Raw genomic sequence first — 13,708 nt, 5'->3', positions numbered from 1 at the left:
AAGTATATATTATATGGTCAATTCCATAAAGTTTTACAATGGGCAACATCAATCTGTAGTGATAGAAATTAGATTAATGGTTTAGGGGTTATGGGAATTTTTTAGAATATGGTTTGAGAGTAGATAACATGATAAAAAATGATCTATGAAATGTTGACAGTGTGTAACTTACTCAGGTGTATGCTCTTGTCAAAAATCTTTGAACAATGACTTAAGATTTGTTTGTTTCACTGTATCTAATGTATACCACAATTAAAAAGAAGGGAAAAGTCATATTTAAAAACCTGGGAAAAGAGAACTCTACATATTAATCTAAGAAGCCAATGATTTCTGATATTCCTCTTACTCTATTAATACGGTTTTCATTTTTTTAATGGTCTAGATTTCCCTATGTTATTGTGTTTTAGCCCAGAGGGTGAATTAAAAAAAAAAAAATACAAAGATGAAAAATTTCAGAGAGGTAATGGCCAAAAAGTAGACAACAAAAAAATTAAGCACCAGATTGTCATTTATAGTGTACACAATAGATCTCAAACATATGGAAGTTCTAATTCCTATAACCTGTGAACCTGTCAAAAGGGACCTTATAGTTATAATGTAATAAACCTTAAAATATGAAGATTTGCCATGATCATCCAAGTGGGCCCAATATAATCACAGGAACTCTAGTAAAAGCAGGGAGCTTTCCCAACTGGAGCAAGAGAGATGTGGCAGTAGGAGAAATTGTAAAGGCTCCAAGTGAGAAGGATCTGATGTGCCATTGCTATTTTTGAGACTTCCTGGCTCACTTGGGCAGACAGGAGTCAGGCCTCTCTGTGCCAGAGGCAGCCCTCAGGGGATATCTACAAGGAAAGATAGAAATGGCACAAAGTGGAAATGGCAACCTACAACTGCAAACTCTGCCAACAACTTGAATGAAATTAGAAGCCAATTCTTTTTGTTTTTTTAAATATATTTTTATTGATTTTTTTTTTTAACAGAGAGAAAGAAAGAGGGATAGAGAATTAGAAACATCAATAAGAGAGAAACATCGATCAGCTGCCTCCTGCACAGCTCCCTACTGGGTATGTGCCTGAAACCAAGGTACATGCCCTTGTCCTGAATGGAACTTGGGACCCTTGAATCCGCAGGCCAACGCTATATCCACTGAGCCAAACCAGTTAGGGCTGGAAGCCAATTCTTAGCCAATGCTTCTCAATAAGTGCTCCTGACACCTTGGTGTGTACTGCAGAACTGGTAGCTAGTAATATATGTTGCTTAAGCCATTAAGTTTGTTGCAATTTATTATGATGGCCATAGAAAACTAATAATGTATTTCAGAATGAGACTGGCAGGTGATTTTCAGGATTTTCTTGATTTTCAGGAAGTTTAAAAAGCATTATCTCATAAATCTCGCAAAAACATGGAAGATCTTGGGAGGATAAAATTAATAATACCTTTTACATTTTTATTTAATTTGTGTCAAATTCTGCTACTTTGTCTCTGTTAGTCCATCACTCTCCTTTATTTTTCCTAAAGCTTCTCATAACTTATATTAAAATTCTCTTCATGTGTACAATTTATGCTCAGTAAAACTTTGAGTATACAGATAAACTTGGCATTTTAACTTCATCTATGTGGTATGTAGGACTTTTTAAAGTCCAAATTCTTCCTTTGATTGCTTTAGTTCTACAGGGGGAAATGGTGGAAAATGTACATCAGGTATGCCTCAAGGGCTGTTATCAACCTCTAAGGTTTTGGGAGAATTTGTTTCACAAACTGACATCAGGGAATGATCTGTTCAGGTTCTTTCTTTGTTCCCTCGCACAGACTCTCCCCCACCTTCCAAAAAAATAATTACATGTAGTTAAAGCCTTCCTATGTTCATGCCTGTCGCAATATTTAGGTCCTGCTCTTCTTCAAAAGCTACTTCCTACATTCCATGTCTTCTTATTTATGAAGGGTACTTGTTCCTGCTGGGCGGAAGTGAAATGTTAAAAAACAAACCATCTTCAAGGTGCTCCCTGTAGTCTCCACTGGGGTAAGTTTCCTTCATTATTTGAGACTACAATGTTTTGGGGTGTTTTTTTTTTTGCTGTTGTTGTTTTTAATCCAACCCTATCTCAAAAACCTCTCAATAGATGATAAATACAAGTCTAACTGCAAAAAGAATGTTTCCTTAGTAATTATTCAAGACACTAACTTAAATAAGAAATCTTTAATGGAAAAACATTTTCTTGTTGGAACATTAAACAATGGTCTATTTGCTCCATGATTACAGCAGTTTCCAATGGAAAAGTCTGCTATTTATCATTAAAAAAATAAGATAACAATTCAGAACACCTGAATTTATTGGCTTTAATCAAACATGTTTTTTTCAATAGTAATATAATTTTAACACAATCCAGAGAAAATATATATTGCATAGTTAGTTCCAATAAGGATATGTATGTCCCAATAATAATAATAATATTCATATCCCTCTGGAAATAAACCTGATAAATATATGGGAAACAATAAAATAGCTCATAATTTATCTTTTGTTTTAAAGCAAAATTTTTAACATACTTGTCCTTCAAATCTTCTTTGTTCTTAATTCAGATATCATTCATTGCTTTCTGTTAGTAATTCCTTTTCAGATACTATTCTTCTGTTTAGATTGAATTTGAACAATAATAAGCAGTAAATTGTCTATTTATGAGGTTGGGTTCCTATATCAGATATCTAAAACTCAGTATAATTTTTTTCCCAAAATTATTATTATTTTCTTTTAATCCTCCCAACGATATGGTTAGAGAGAGGATGGGAGAGAGGAAGAGAGAAACATCAATCTGTTGCCTCCCATTCATGCTTCCGTGGGGGACTGAACCTGCAACCTAGATATGTACCGACTCATAATCAAACCCACTACCTTTTGGTGTATGGTGATACTCCAACCGAGCCACACCAGCCAGAGAATTATTTTTATTTAATTATGTTAATTATAGTCATTTACAAAAATCAGTTTGTTCATCAAAATTTTTTACAAATGCTTAAGTTATTTGAAAACAATTTAAGAACTGAAGCTTATATATATTTTTTGAAGTTTATATTTATTCCACAAATATGAGAAAGTGTTTTGCTAGAGTTCACTTAAAATATAGTTACAGATATTTCTTATTTTATATAAATGCCTTTTTATAGCCTATGGAGTAATAACAGATTTAGAGAATAATATAAATGTTTTATTCACACACCCCCTGTGTCTTTACAACACCTAAAATTACTTGAAATTTTAGAAACATCAATATGAATTTCTGAAATTATATGCATCATCATAATAATGTAACTGAAAATCAGGGTTTAGATCAGGATCAGAGAGGGTTTAATGATCCTATTGGTCATTTCCCTCCTCCTATTATAGGTAACCAATGGACTTCTTTCTTTTGTTATGTTTGAAGTATTAAACTGTTTTTGAATTTAACTGGGCCAAGTCCAAATGAAGATGCCATGTCACTGAGGTCTATGTGACATATTTGTGACTTATAGCAATTAAAAGACAGGTGTACAAGCACTTCCAGATTCTTTTTAGTTATACAAACAGAACTGAATGATACATTATAGGTACCATATTGTATATCAGCTCTTTAGTATGAAGTTGAGAAATGGTGAGCAAAAATAAAAGAAAAATGGTATTTACTGAGAGCATGCTGTGTAATACACATGTGATGGATTTTTTGAACATCATATGTATTCACACAGGACCTTATAAATTATAAATTGAAAACTACTCATTTGCACAGAAAATTGAAAATCAGACAAGTAAAGTAATTCATCCCAGGACATATAAGTATAATTCCTCTCCGTATGTGTCTAATTCCAATGCCCATTATCTGATTTCCTAGAAGGGGAACAAACAGTAGAGAAGAAAGTATTAAAATGAAAAAGAAAAAAAAAAAGCTGGGAATCTCTAAATTCTGAAATGAACTCAGGGGCATAATTAGGGTGTCCAAAAAATGTATACACTTTAACATCTGATAACTCAATTTTCACTCCATTTCAGGTTTAATTGATTTGAAATACCAAAGGAAATGATTCTTAATATTTGCAATTCTATTGCTTCATGTTGTTAGCAGTGCCTGGATCAGAACAGCAATGATAACAGGCATTGACAAAAAAAAATTATTCATTTCTGTATATGTTTTTAATTTTGTAAATGAACTGTATGTTCATAAACACTGATTTTATAATCATTCAAAGTGTATAAATATAGAGACATCTTTCTGGAACTAACACACTGAGACTGTATGTAGCCTTATTGCAATATCCCTTACCATTTTGTTGTTGTTCAGCTACAGAGAAGCATAGAAGTCTAAGGTCTCACCTGCCCATTAAATGCTCCTAGGTGGATATTTCTAGATCTTGTGTAGTCTCTAATCTAGGGTGAGGCAAGCGATATCCTTGCCTCAGGTGCAAAATTAAGAGGGAGCAAAAGAATCATTAATCAAGGTAAATATTTTAATGTAATATTTTATTAAAGCAAATGCAAAAAAAATCCATGATGAGCAATATATCAATATTTTTAAAGAGACAAAATTAATATTACTGATTTTTCCTTTTGCTCCATCCCAGTGGCTTGGCATGGTACTCTTTTTTTTTTTTTTTTAAATATATATATTTTATTGATTTTGTACAGAGAGGAAGGGAGAGAGACAGAGAGTTAGAAACATCGATGAGAGAGAGTCATCGATCAGCTGCCTCTTGCACACCCCCCACTGGGGATATGCCCGCAACCAAGGTACATGCCCCTGACCGGAATCGAACCCGGGACCCTTCAGTCCCAAAGCCGACGCTCTATCCATTGAGCCAAACCGGTTTCGGCGGCATGGTACTCTTATCGGCCCTATTAAGCATCTAAAAGTATTTGCTTGAGACGATAGGTAAAAATGATGAATCAAAGGACATATACAATATAAATTCATGTAATTAGCATATTTAGTGACTCTAACTTTATCTTTTTACATTTTAACAAATTTGAAATCATAATGTGTCTCCTAGGGGATCCTCTATTACAATCACTAATGGTGAAGCAGCAGTCCCTGTACAGCTGTTGTTGTTTATGAAGATAAATTTGCTTTAATTCTTGGTGGCATAACTTGACAAACGTGACCTGCTTATTATAACAGCAAGCTATTTTCTATTTTCTCTTTGTCATCTGAAAACCTTCTAGTAAGATCAGGAAAGCACTAGAATCAAAACTCACAGATGCCTTGGGAGAAAGTCCAGTGTCCCTACTGGAGTCCTGGTTATGAGAAAGGATGTGTCACCAATGCTCAGGGAGAGGAGCAGTGAGTGCACAAGGAGAAACCCTGATGACTCTGAGTCAGAACGTAATTAGAATCTTTAGATTATTAAGGGGAATTTAGAAATATACCTTCTTTTTAATGTATGAACACTAGTGACATATAATTTTAAAATCTATATTTAAGCAAGTTTAAAGAACATAAAAGTGCAATGTGATAAGAAAGTAGTGTATCATAGCTTTATTGTCAGTATTTTATTCTTTGTTATTGGTATGTAAAATAATAGTTTGTCTTGTAACTAAGACAACTTAAATTCAATAACATATGGTGCTATAAAGAAGATTTTCCTGTTAGTACCATGTAAGTATTTTCTCCTAATCTAAATCATGTCATTAACTTCATTTATGATAGTTCTCATGAGTTCAAAGCAATTATTTAAATATATTCAAATCTATTTTAAGTACTTATTACTTAAGCAGGTTTTCCACATCCTCTATTATTAAAATATTCTGTATTTTCTTTGTATATATTAATACCTTTTATTTTAGGCTTTAATAAGCATCTAAAATTTATTTTGGCTTACATTTATTTTGGCCTATATTTTTAATGTGGGCTTATAAATCACCCATTTTATTAGTATAATTAATATGGTCTTTCTTATAGTTTTAAAATTCCTCCAGTATCTGTATAATTTTCTACTTTAAAAGTTATTTCTTTCTCTAATTTTCTTGAGTTGCAAAAATACTCAAACTCATAGGATACTTGAACTATGAAATACATATAACTTTTTGTAGTGTCTACCATAATGGTATCTGCTTATTATTTTTAAATTTCAACATGACCAAAAAGTAAAAAAAAAAAAAAAGACAGAAAAAATCACCCAAAATGTTCTCTTACAACTCTTAACACTGATTATTTTTGGCAACTTTAAATAACTTGTTTCTTCTTTGCATTTTTTGGGGTTTGTTCATATTTTTAATATTAAATGTGTTCAGAAATAAAGTTGTTACTATAAAAATCACTTAAGTGAAATTTATACATAAATTATAATAATGAAAACAAAGGAACAGCTCTTTACATAGCAATTAAATTAGTACATACCATATATTATGCATTATTCTGTATGTACTACACTTGTTTTCTAATTACAACAATAATTTTACAAGAAAGGCATATAAAACAGAATAGCTCATCCTCTTATAGATGAGAAAAAAGAATTGCTTTGTGAGTAAACGTGGCATGGACAACAAACACATTTTTGGGGATATGGTACCCAAGTCAGCTGGCTTCAGAGTCAAAAGAAAATATTCTGCTGTTCCACTGCCATCTTCAATGATTTGAAGTCAGTTATGACTGAATCAGATGGGTATGTTAGCATTTCACAGGTGCAGAGGATTCAATGAATGTATCATAAATTATGTACATATCTGTGTTCTCCTCAAATCTTGCTCTTCTTTTTCATCCTGCATTGCCATCCCCTTCCCTAATACATTCATAATATCCACAAACACAATTAGTTACTTGAACTTTGAGGAAATACAAGAATCTAGCATAATGTCTCACACTATACAATTATTCCTCAAATTTTTATTATGAATGAATTAGTGATTTGACTATAGCATAAACCCACAGTCATCAACTATGCTGCCATACGTCCAAACAAAAGTAGGATCCCCATTGAAACTATGCCATGGTCACTTATGCAGAAGCATTACAAACAGAACTAGAGCTTGGGCAGTAATAATCTCTGCCCTGTTTCCCTCACAGAAAAAGGAACATAATGCAGTCTATCCAGAGGTCACAAGATCACTGTTGTAAGAGTGCTCACTATTATAGTCTTCCATAATTGATGCTAACTGAAACTAAGGAAAGGTAAAACAATCTTATCTAATAAAAGAGTAATATGTAAATTGACTGCACCTCCACTATACCCACAAGCCACACCTACCAGCCAATCAGGAGCAGATATGCAAATTAACCCAACCAAGATGGCTGCGACCACAGAGAGAGCAGATGGCTTAGGTTTCCCTGGCAATGGAGGAAGCAAAGCTTTCTGCCTGCCCTGGCCTGCCTTGCTTTCTGCCTGCCCTGCCTGCCCTGGCCTGCCTCTACTTAAGGATACAAAGTTTCAATTATAGAAGATAAATAAATCTCAACAAAAATGGCTGCAGCCATGGAGCAAGCAGGAGACTTGGCTCCACTCAAGGCTACAAAGTTTTAGTTACAGAAGATAAATAAACCCCAAATACCAGAGCCTCCCCTTGGGTCACCGGGGGGTGTGGCCAGCCTGCAAACTACCACAAGCACCTCACCCAGACTGCCCCATGCCCCAAGGGAACCCCCTCCCTGATCTGGGACACCCTCCAGGTCAAACCAGCTGGACCCCACCCATGCTCCAGGCTTCTATCCTACCTAATCCTCCTATCTAATAAAATAGTAACATGCAAATTGACTTTCACTGACACACAAGATGGCTGCTCCCATGTGGTCAATGATGACTGAACCCATGTGGACACAAGATGGCCACCACAAGATGACCAGCAAGGGAGGGCAGTTGGGAGGACTCAGGCCTGCAAGGGAGGGCAGTTGTGGGCCATCAGGCCAGGTGGGGAGCAGTTAGGCATCAATCAGGCTGACAGGGAGTGGTTAGGGGATGAATAGGCTGGCAGGAAGAAGTGGTTAGGGGCAATCAGGAAGGTAGGCAAGTGAGCTGTTGGGAGTCAGCAGTCCTGGATTATGAGAGGGGTCCGACTGCCTGGACCACCTAGATCTTACCTAAACAGGCAGCCAGACATCCATAGAGGGGTCCCAGATTGGAGAGGGAGCAGACTGCACTAGGGGACACACACACACCAGAGCACAAATTTCATGCACTGAGCCTCTAGTTATCAAATAAATAAAAGAAGAATCTAAAGAAAATAAATAACAACAGAAGTTCATAGACATAGTCAACTTTATGGTGATAACCAGAAGCAAAAGGGGGTGAGGGGAGGTAGAAGAGGGTATGAGTGGATACATGGTGATGAAAGGAGACTTGGTTTGGAGTGATGATCATACAATACAATATACAGATGATGTGTTACATAATTGTACACCTGAAACCAATGTAGGTTACCAATATCACTTAAATAAATTAAATCTTTAAAAAATTTCCATCTGAGATTATCATAAAGAAAAGCAATTCAGAGGTAATTACATGCCTAATGTGCAAATGGTCTAATGTGTTATATAAGATTAGTGTTATATAAATGTGAGCGGAGAAAATAATCAGGAGCCAAAATTATGTTTTATCAGACAAAGTGAATAATAAGTTTGTATTTCCACACAATTCCAAATAGTAATGATTAAGCCAATATGCATTTAAAGCAGCAACAGAGATAGAGTGCAACCTGTGTGAGGAAGTCCATAAAGTCTCTTAACTCAAACGGAATATCCCTAATTGTTCCAATGTGTTAATGAAAGAGCATGCAGTCCTTTCCCTAGAAAATCCTTAAGTCTTTTACTGTGATCAGTATGTTAGGGGGGAAAAAAAGTTTCAAAATAAGAACACAGCAAAGGCAAGGATTTCTAAAATGCAATTCAAAGATAATTAAAATTATAGCACCAACCTATTTTTTTTCACAATTATAATGTTCCCTCAAGTTCAGATCATTTTCTTGCTGTATATTTTTAATTTCTCAATTTCTAGACATTTATGCAATTTTTATTTGGGAATACTAATCTCTGTCACAATGTTCCTCAAAAATTATGTCTATAGAACCAGAAATGTTAAAACAATTCTAAGATGTAAATATTCCTCAAGAGTCATAACTAAATCTTTTCATTTCTTATTGTATTAAAGGGTGTAGCTTTTATATGCATTCCAATGAAAATAAAATGAAAGTAAATGAATAATTTAAGAAATGCCCATTTTTAGCATTTATTTCTCTTTTGTACCTAATAAATACTAAATAACCAGTTCACCTTTGCATAAGTAACTGCTCAACACTTTCCAAGAACAACTGTTTCATTCTGACAAATAGGCAAATAATACAGATATGTCTTCTTTGCCTCCAGCAAAGAGAAAAAGACAAAATAGACCAACTGGAAAGAAATCTGATTTGTTCTTAAAGAAAGATATGTAAGGACAAGGTATGAATTTTATTTTATTTTTCAATTTATCTTTATTGTTGAAAGTATTACAGATGTCTCCTTCCCTGTTTTCCCCAGTAACCCCTACACCCCACACCCACTCCTCCCAGGACTTCACCACACTATTGTCTCTAGACTATGCATAGATGCATGTAAATTTCCCAGTTAATCTCTCCCCACACCTACTCATCCCCACCTTCACTCTGAAATTTGTCAATCTGTTCCATGCTTCCATTTCTCTGGATCTATTTTGGTCATCAGTCTATTTTGTTCATTAGATTCCACACATGAGTAAGATCATGTGATATTTATCTTTCTCTCACTGGCTTATTTCGCCTAGCACCGTGGTTGGCACACTGCACCCCGCGAACCACATACGGCTCTTGGGCCCCTTGAATGTGGCTCTTCCGAAAAATACTACAGCCTGGGCAAATCTATTTTGAAGAAGTGACGTTAGAAGAAGTTTAAGTTAAAAAAAGATTTGGCTCTCAAAAGAAATTTCAATTGTTGTACTGTTGATATTTGGCTCTGTTGACTAATGAGTTTGCAGACCACTGGCCTAGCATAGTACTCTTCAAGGTATGAATTTTAGATAGACAGGGAACAGCTTCATTTGTGAAAAGTGGTGATATACAAAGCACTTGCAGTCAGAAAAAAATAAAGTATTATGTTTCAACTTCAATGTTATCAACTACGGTTCTATAATTAACCTAAGGGATGTGGGTTTTAGGGAAAACAAAGAGATCAAGTGAGAGGTCTGCACTTCTTCCAGGAGTTTCCTCTGAGTCCTAATCCAAAGAAGGCTCCATCATATTTGGGAAATCATTGCTAGAACTTTAATCAGCTTCACTGTTGCCTTCTATCGCTTCTTTGTTGCCTCAGAACTGAACTGATGTATTGATTTTGATTTTGATTTGTAAAAATTTCAAGAAAGATCTTTTAATGCCAGACAAGGTACCCAATTTATAAGGTGCTGGAAATATTTTGTGAAGATGTAGCCTTTCCACTGAGTTGTTATAGCATTTAATTGGCCTCTAAAATAATAGGTGTGATTTAGAGGCCTGATTCCAGGTTACAACGTGCTGGCTGGCTCAGATCTGTCCCTTTCAAGCTTAATGAACAGTCTTCTTTCAGCTTCCAAACACTCGCGCAGCTAATAGAGCACAATTTTTCAACCAGAAAGGAAAGTTCAATCCACTTATTCATAATTCCTAATTGAATAGCCAATCTAGAGTCAAAATTCAGTCTATATGTCTCTAGTAATTTATACATGGGGGAGGGGGTTAGTTTAGATTGACTAGATTCTGTACTCTGGGGCACTTATAAAAAATGTGCTGCCAGAACATGCATGATTGATTTTGTTTCATTGCGGATACTCACTGTCTTGATTTCCCCTGACTTCCAACTCAGAAAGCTAGTAGAGAAATGTAATAGTGACAATATCATAGCACTTTTCTCTGAAGAGTTCAAAGTATTTTCCAAACATCTCTTCATTAATCCTCACAACATATTTATGAAGTAACCAGCAAAGATATTATTTCTACTTAATGGTAGGGATCAAAGACTTCCATGGGTAATTGACATATTCAGAACTTTATAGATTATTAATGGAAAATCAGAATCTGAATTCGATTTCCTAAATCTTGGATAATCATACATTTAATAACAAAACTAGGGCACTGTGAAGTGAAAGGGGAGATATTAATAATTAGGCCAAGAGTAATAAATTGAGATATCCAGACATATTGCCTAAGGTCTACTGAATGAAATAGTGACAACACTACAATGCCCAGTGGAAATTCAATGGTTTAAGACAGAAATATTGAATTTACTGGTGTGGAGAACATGTATAAAAACATAAGTAGTAAGTAAAAAGCTTGCTTCACTTTTTATTACTATATAATAAACTTCTACTACTAGGAGCTTGTTGCATTTATTTTTCATCTTATTTTGTATATTTTTTTAGAAAATATATGAAATTGTGCTTTATAAGTTAACTAAGTATTCAGGATTTTTAATGTTACATATCAAATTTATTTTCCAAGTTACTAAAAATTCTTTATAACATTTTAAAAATTACAACTTTATATTCTAGGATCTGAATATCATAATCTGCATAGCCATAATCCAATTTTTATTTATAATTCTTTAGATTTATAAACAGTGGTATGGAGAGAACTTTAGCATATCCTATATAATAAAGAGCTAATAGGCAAATGGAAATCACACCCTCGCACCCTCACAATGCTGCTCAGCCACTCAACACTGGGAGGGGGGAATGTAAACCAGCCAGGCACAAATGAGCTAGTGAGAGAGGAATGAGGACCAGCCAGGCTGTGGCCTGGGAGAGGGGCAAGCCGCCCACCAAATGGTCCCAGGTGCTAGCAGTTGTGCTTGTGCTTGTGGCCAGGAGAGGAACAAGCCACCAGCCCTGCAGTCCCAGGAGCCTGTGCTGTGGCCTGGACAAAGCCGCCCACACACAGTTCCCTGGGGCTGTGTTCAGCCCAAGCAAAGCCGGATCAGGTCCTGGGTGCTGGTGGTCAGCCAGAAGAAGAGAAGCCTGGGTCCTGGATGCCTGAGACTGGCCAGAGGAGGCAATCCTGGGACCCAGGTGTGGGGTGAGACAGAGAGGGTTAAGGGTGATCAGGCCAACAGGGGATCAGTTAGGGGAGATTAGGCTGGTAGGGGAGCAGTTTGGAGCAATCAGATAAGCAGGCAAATGTGGTTAGGGCAATCAGGCAGGAAGGCAAATGTGGTTAGGGCAATCAGGCAGGTAGGCAGAGGGGTTAGGAGCAATCAGGCAGGTAAGCAGGCAAGCACTTATGAGCCAGCGGTCCCAGATTGCAAGAGGCAGTCAGACATCCCCCCCACCCACCACCCCTCAGAGGTCCCAGATTGGAGAGGCTGCTGGCCGGGCTGAGGGACGCCCTACCACGCATGAATTTCGTGCACTAGGCCTCTAGTCTATAATAATATTAGGAGTACTGGTTAATAATGTGGATTTTTCAATAGATGTAGTTACAGATATGTTGAATATGCAATTTGATATGTATGTTTTCTGTTATATAAACAGCAAGCTTCAAAACTTTATATGTCAAATTTTCAGAAGGTGTTAATTTCATAGATATTTTTACATTTAAAATTGTCAAATTTCATGCCAAAAAAAGAAGCACTTGCGGGAAGTTTTAATTCATTACTTTATTTTGAAGAAAAGGTTATCATATACTTCGGGAAGCTAATGGTGATGGTGAACATGCTCCATCTTAAGATACTTATGAATGCTGGTTTAAACACTTTAAAAGTGGTGATTTTGATGTGAGAGACAAAGAATGTCCAGGTAGATTGAAAAAGTTTGAAGACCAACAATTACAGGTATTATTGGATGAAGATGTGTGTCAAACTCAAAAACAACTTCCAGAAAGATTAAACATTGCTTAGCAAGCAATTTCTGATCATTGACAAGCAATGGGAATATTTTTTAAAAAGGAAAATGGGTGCCATATCAACTGAAGGAAAGACAAATGGAAAACTAAAAAGTTATCAATACAATGGCATGAAAGAAAGTCCTTATTGGATCAATTGTGAGTGGAAATGAAAAATTAATTTATTTTGAGAATCCCAAATGCTCAAAATCCTGGGTTGATCCAGGTCAACCATCAACATTGACTGCAAGGCCAAATCACTTCAGAAAGAAGACAATGCTCTGTGTTTGTTGAGATCAGGAAGGTGTGATGTAGTTTGCACTTCTAAAACCAGGTGAAACCATTAACTCTGATTGCTACCAACAACAAATAAATCAATTTGAATCAAACTTTCATCATGAAATAACCTGAATGCGCCAGAAGACACAGAGAAGTAATTTTGCTTCATGATAACACACCATCACACACTTCAAAATCAGTTAAAGGTACATTAAAAGATCTTGCCTGGGAAGCATTAACCCACCTGCGTATTCATCAGATCTAGCTCCTTCAGATTACCACTTGTTCCAATTGATGGCACACACACTTTCTGAGCAGCACTTCAAAATGTATGAAAAAGTGGAAAATTGGGTCTCTGAATGGTTTGCCTCAAAACAAGAAAAGTTCTATTGGGACGGTTTCCACAAATTACCTGAAAGATGGGGGAAATGTGTAGCTAGCGATGGACATTACTTTGAATAAAGCACTTTTGATGTTTTACTTGAAATTATTGTGTTTTCTTTGATCACAAAATTCGCATTATTCACAGATGCACCTAGTAAAAGCATAGTATGCTATCAGACAGGATGACCTTCCGGATGACTTTCAGGAGAAGCTCCAGTGGCAGGGGCCAAG

Source organism: Pipistrellus hanaki (assembly GCF_964339955.1).
Source record: "Pipistrellus hanaki genome assembly, chromosome: 1".
NCBI lineage: Eukaryota > Metazoa > Chordata > Mammalia > Chiroptera > Vespertilionidae > Pipistrellus > Pipistrellus hanaki.
Note: the sequence above shows the minus strand (reverse complement) of the source record.